Source organism: Halyomorpha halys, unplaced genomic scaffold, assembly GCF_000696795.3.
Source record: "Halyomorpha halys isolate HHAL.00 unplaced genomic scaffold, Hhal_1.1 Scaffold7.1, whole genome shotgun sequence".
NCBI lineage: Eukaryota > Metazoa > Arthropoda > Insecta > Hemiptera > Pentatomidae > Halyomorpha > Halyomorpha halys.
The window spans coordinates 1352246-1358384 of record NW_027110368.1 but is presented as its reverse complement, the minus strand read 5'-3'; the positions used below and the strand labels follow the sequence as shown (position 1 = coordinate 1358384).

The 6139-nt window shown below is 31.3% G+C and overlaps 1 protein-coding gene across 2 annotated transcripts in view; it reads right to left on the bottom strand.

Moving 5' to 3' along the window:
- LOC106677259 (putative fatty acyl-CoA reductase CG5065) overlaps positions 1-673 on the bottom strand; it is a 73673-nt gene extending 73000 nt beyond the window's left edge. For both annotated transcript variants that reach the window (XM_067048527.1, XM_067048528.1), the window contains exon 1: positions 539-673. The gene's annotated coding sequence lies outside the window, so the exon portion shown is untranslated. The remainder of the gene's footprint in view (positions 1-538) is intronic.
- Positions 674-6139: the final 5466 nt, after the last annotated feature.

Here is a 6139-nt window from a genome sequence, read left to right as displayed (position 1 = left end):
CTTCCTGTATTTTTATTTTATTCTTTAAAAAAATATATCATTTAGGAACCGAATGATTTTTGGAAGTATTAGATTTTAAATAACCAGTCATCTGATAAATATTAGATATCCTGTCGAAGAATCGAACTGAACCTGCGTGGATAGAACTTTTCGAGTTTGATAGGGCCAACTAGATATCGTTTCTATTATTAAAGTTGCTAAATTATGTAAAGCATTTCTTTCCTAGCCTGCCGTAGGATAAGTACCTTAATGATTCAACATTTAAATTATAGATAAAGGAATAACATCGTTTTGGCCTGATTTTGTTTTCAACTTTTAATGGAATTTAAAATTGTATATAAACATTAAAAGTTTACTACTGTTTAATTTAAACTTTCATATTTAATATATTTTTTAAATTTACATACGTTGTATTACATTGTAAGTTTCGATGTTTAAATTCACTTGTGGTTTGTCAGATACGTATTATTTTGGTGATTATAGGCTAAGAGAAAACTCACTTTTATATATTAATAATAAAATGAATTTATCGACTTACCTGTCTGATTCGCCGGCGAATAATCAAACAGTTGGCCGTAGTCCGTCAGTTGGCAACCCTGTTCTGTTAGCCAGCCGAACAGAGACTGTCCCTAAGGGAGACTCGCCCCCCACCCTAGACGGAGGAGTAGGGGGGAGCTTTGTGATATTCTCTATTGTTTCTCTTGTCATTTTTAGATCTGTTTCATTATTTAATCGTTTTCTACGTTCCAATTATTGGCCGATGCGGTTACCGATAACCAAGGCGCGAGTAACGGTAACCGAGGTGTTACTTCACGCTTTGTCATCGGCGGTCGACCTCAGCCGCTGTCGAGGAGAATCCAGCACTAGTAAAAGACAGGAGGGAACCGCAGACCGTGAAGAGCTCGAGGGACGGAGCTAAGAGGACTTCTGAAAGATACGCTGGTACACACAGCAATGTAGGAAGTCGGAGCGAAAGCCGGAAAAAGAATCAGGTTGGGCAACACACCAATAAGGCATGAAACAGCAGCAATATTTTGCTCGATAAGGTAAAGAACACAAACTTCACGGGTATAACTAAGAAGGATAAGGCCTCAAAAATATATATATATATGCCCGTGAAAAACACAAATATTTAATAATACAAGAAATTCTATCACCCATCTCTTTACTTGCTATTTATTAGTTCTCTATTCATTTATATTTAAAGAATTTTATAGCTTAATTCTATTTATATTATATGTATATATATATCCATACGAATATAGATTAGTCCCTGTCTCTTATGTTAAAAAATCTTTCCTAACCAACTTAATCGAAGAGGGGAACAGAGGTCAACCTAAGGATGACCATTAAACAAATACAATCCGAACATCACCTCACAAAACTGCAACATAACCAAAAGAACCCATTACAAACTGACTCAATTTTTTACATGACACGGACCGACTAACCAATACTTTAAGAGATTTCTCATACAAACCTTAGATGCATGTAAGTGCTACGGAAGAACTTCACAAACTTTACAACAAATATAAGACTGCTAGATATATGAAAAAAAAAGATATAGTTTATTGAAATCATCTCTACTGCAAAGGGACTCATGGCTTTTACCCGAACAAATATTGTATAACAAATAATGTGTCTGAAATGTTGATGTGTGAAGTGATTAGCAAATGAAAAAAAACAAGAAAAATATGTCATTTTTTAGTTATTCATGATTAATACTTTAGTTGTAATGGTTGTAAACGATTGAAAATTTAGGATAAAACGTATATTTTGATCCTTTAAAGTGTTAAATTTTTATTATACATCTTCTTTCTTATTTACCGAATTCATTTTTTAAGTTACTTCACTCATCTCTTCTTCTGTGACTTTAATTTGAAGTGATGCATAATTATTTTTGCTTGAGAATCTTTCTTTAAGGGCACTATCTCATGTTATATGTTACTATCGAAGCGTTTGTTATAAAAAAATAAATATAATTCGTATTTCTTAACGGTTCTATTTGCAAATTAGTCCAAAAATTTTTTTTTTAATTAATTTTTATAACAAAACTTTAAAAAATAAAAAGTATGCACCACATGTAAATAACAACCCCTAATTTGTTGGGATTAGGTTAATCTTCTTATGGATCCGCAACTGTTAGCTTCTTTAGTGTCCTTTATACATTTTATTTATTTTATATATATGTGGTTGAAAATGATTGTTTTTTTAGAAATTGAATTATTTTATCTAGGCTGGTGACGTTTTCTCCTAGTATCATTTGGAGGTGTTTCAATTCCTAGATTTGTGCCTGATGGTTATTTATAAATGGAAATTTTACGTTTTGAAGCTATTTATTTTTTAATTAGAGACCCGGGTGTTAGACGCATGTGGTAAAACCAATCCTTAGCCAGGTGATGAAAATCTCCTCTCTTATGTTGTGTTCAGAGCCTCTCCAAAGTTTAATTTCTTGTTCAAAATATTTTTAATTTATTGTGCCCATAGGTGGTTTCTCAAAGACCCAAGTCTTCAGGATTTTAGCTAGTTATGTACACATATTGTATACTTCTATTAGTAATAATGCTACTCCATACTCCTACTGGTAATAATGCTGGTTTCTGTGCTGCTTGATAAGCTGCTTCATTTTTCTTAATTCATAGATGCGATGATATCCAAATAAGTATTACATTTTTTTTAAAATTTCTATTATTTTATTACTTTTTTTTTATCATTGATTAATACGCTTCTGCATTGTTTATTAAGGAAAAAAAGAAACTTTTATAAATATAAATAAGTAAAACGATGAAATATATACGCATATTCTTCATAAGAAAATATATTATGAACTAAGCATTTAAGAGAGGATTTTTTGTAGTTGCCAATTTCTTTTTGTGTTCTTTATTAATGTCGTTTTACTGTAATATTTTTTGATACGAAATCTTTTGAGTAGGTAGATAAAACAGACTATTATTAAAAAAGTTTAAGAGCAATTTAAAATTTAAAATGATGACGAAGGGATTGCTGGGCATGGCCATAGCCAGGAGTTGGGACGTGTTGAACAGCCCTGCTCACTCCAACGCTCAGACTTGGCACCTTCAAATTTTCATCTTTTCACTTTCCTGAATATTCAATGGGTGGAAAATTCCAAAAGTTTTAACCGATGAGGGAGTGAAATGGGAAGTCACTTGGTGATGTAGACGAATGAGAAGGTTAGACAGTGCTATGAGGAGGGTATCAAAAAGCTTGAGGCACTCGATATTACCTGATGAATACAGAAAGGCGATTACGTGGGGGGAAAAACGTATGTCGTACAATAACCTATAATTAAAAAAAAAAAAAATTACAGAACACTTAGTTTCCTCGTTGTTACTTTTTTATGTCCTTCGTTAAATTTCGAAATTAAATTGATTTTATGGTAACCGTGGATGATATCATGAGAATGTATATATTTCATATACATGAGAATATATGATTAAGTAGCACATGTACCTACAATCTACTGTAATTAAAGAAATAATAATAATAATTATAGATCACTTACTTTCCTCGTTGTTACTTTTTTATGTCCTAATTAAGTTGATGATATGATAACCGAATATAATAGAATTTTATATACGACAAACGGTCGCATTAGATTCGATTAGTTCGAAACTATCGAAAGATAAATTAACTGGAAATAGCGGAAAATGAAAAAAAAAATTCCAGATGGTGATAAAAATTAATATGAAATTGGAAAATTTATTGTCAGTTCTCAATTTAAAACTAATGTTGATCCAACTAATCTCTTTAATTAGATGCAATAGAATTTTTTAAAGAATAACAACAGTATTCCCCAATCGTTGATTTGTTTTCTAATTTCTAGAAAATTATACAATATAGATTATTTTCTAAATATTTTAACTTAATGAGGCGAATCAGTAAGTTATGGGTAAAAAGTACATCATCACAGGGTCTATTGTAATAGCTATTGTGGATTGTTTATTGGAGAAAGTTGATACAAAAAGATATATACTGAAAAAAAGTATATACTCAAGGAAAAAATAACCACCCTTTATCCACTTGGAGAGGGCGTAAGTCTATGGGACTTAACGAAGACGAGGACTTACTTCTTCCAGGAAAATATCCAATTCGAGCAAGGAAATACTTACATTCATATTTTTTCCAGACGTAAATACAATGTTGATATTTACAGTACAATAATTTTTTCCTGTTCTGGAGCTATTATGTTTCGCTAAAGAATGTTATTGCAACAATAATCGTTAATTGCAACAAAAGCGTTTATTCATTTCACCACATTTTTTTTTTTACTTTTACGTACCTACCTATGAAATACATATGGGGAAGTACTACAATTGATGAAATGTCGAATGCGAGTTTTGGACGGAAATACAGGTCTTGTGGTCTCCTGAATCCAAATAACCAAGTCTCGCATACAATTAAGTGTTTTTTTAAGATAAGATAGGTCTTATCCTATATTGATATAGTTTGACAAGGCTTAAACGGTGAATTCATAAAAAGGTTCCCTTCTCAGTACTTTTAGTTGCAGTAATTGACTATCTCACTTTTTTTATTATTAACAAAAGATGATAAATATAAAATTCAGTTGCAGGCCTACCTTCTACGCCATAACCCCTGATGAAGACCTGAAACTCAGGTCGAAACGTCGGCATAAAATAAATAAATATGGTTTTGTTTATTTATGTTGTTCTTTGCTGACCGCACCTTCCGACGAACTTCTCCAATTAATAAATATAAAATATTAATTAACTTAAAGAGATAAGACGAAAATTGATTTTTCCAGGTTGAAAATACATTTCCGAAAACAAGAGTTTTTTTCCTGATCCCTCTAAAATAGAAAACAAAACATGAGTTAGTAAATATCATAACGTATTTATTATGATTATTCAATCGATTATCAGGAAAACTAATAAATATAACAATTGCAAAGAACTAAAAAATAAATCTTTGATTGATTACTTTCTTACTTTTATGTTTTTATCTTTACAATTATTTATTTACACCTGTAAATCTATTTCAATCAGCAAATGAGCTGTACCATTCAGGCATGGCATGAGTTAGGCAGCACCCAGTGGTGCATCCTCCTGACGTAGTTGGTCCCTCGTCCAACTCCTCTTCAGCTTACATCGAGTTACGTCAGGGAAGTCATTTGTTACCGTCTATGGTACAAATGTATTGAAATATTCATGTAGTGTGTTGTGAAACCGTTTGTAAATCGTATGAATTTGGTTCGTTTTTATGATTCTTAATGATCGTTTTTATTGACCTGAGTAATTCATAAAGAACTGTAGAGGAAAATGCAAATAGATTCTAGTAGAGAAAATAAAATGATCGAAAAGCGATTTTTTAAAGTTAACGTACAACAATTATAAAAATTACTGAAACAAAGTTATCTAAAACGTTATGATTTGTGAATAATTGCAAATCGATGGCAATGATGTTAGTCATGTAATGTGCAGGTGCATATTAGATTTGGAAGTGGAAAATATGAGAACTTTTTTTCAAAGTATGCATATGCAGCTAGAACTGAATACAATGTGCAGTAACAGTGGTAGTCGGCTGTTACTGCACATTGTATTCAGTTTAAGGTATTAGGTTTAAAAAAGTTATTTTTCAAATCACTATGCATGAAAAGAGATGGTTATTGTGGTGAATGTACCTAGGAAAGAGCGAACTAGGTTGGGCTTAAATCATTAACTGATAAGGCTGTAGTTTATTAAAGGTTTTATTGATTCTGTTTAGAAAGTAACAGATGCCTCTTTTCCCCTCTCCCCCCTCTCTCACAATTTACTGAAACTTCGCATTAGAAAATATTAGATATAAGAACAATTTTATTCATTTAAATATATAAGAGAGTGATATTTTCTAACCTTTTATCCCATTGATATTTGATATATTTTTTACAACTTTAAGGCGTATGTTACACTTTTTCAGTTTATATGATATTTAAGCAATTCCAAAATATAAATATATATGGATCGATATTTAGAATATAGCCATAGAGATCTATATTCAAAATAGATCAGAACCAGCACTAAGGGGATGATAACCCTTCAATTTTTTTATGTAATTTACTTTTTAAGTATTCATGACTAGTCCATTAGTTTTATTTACCCATTTCGACCAACTGGACGCTATT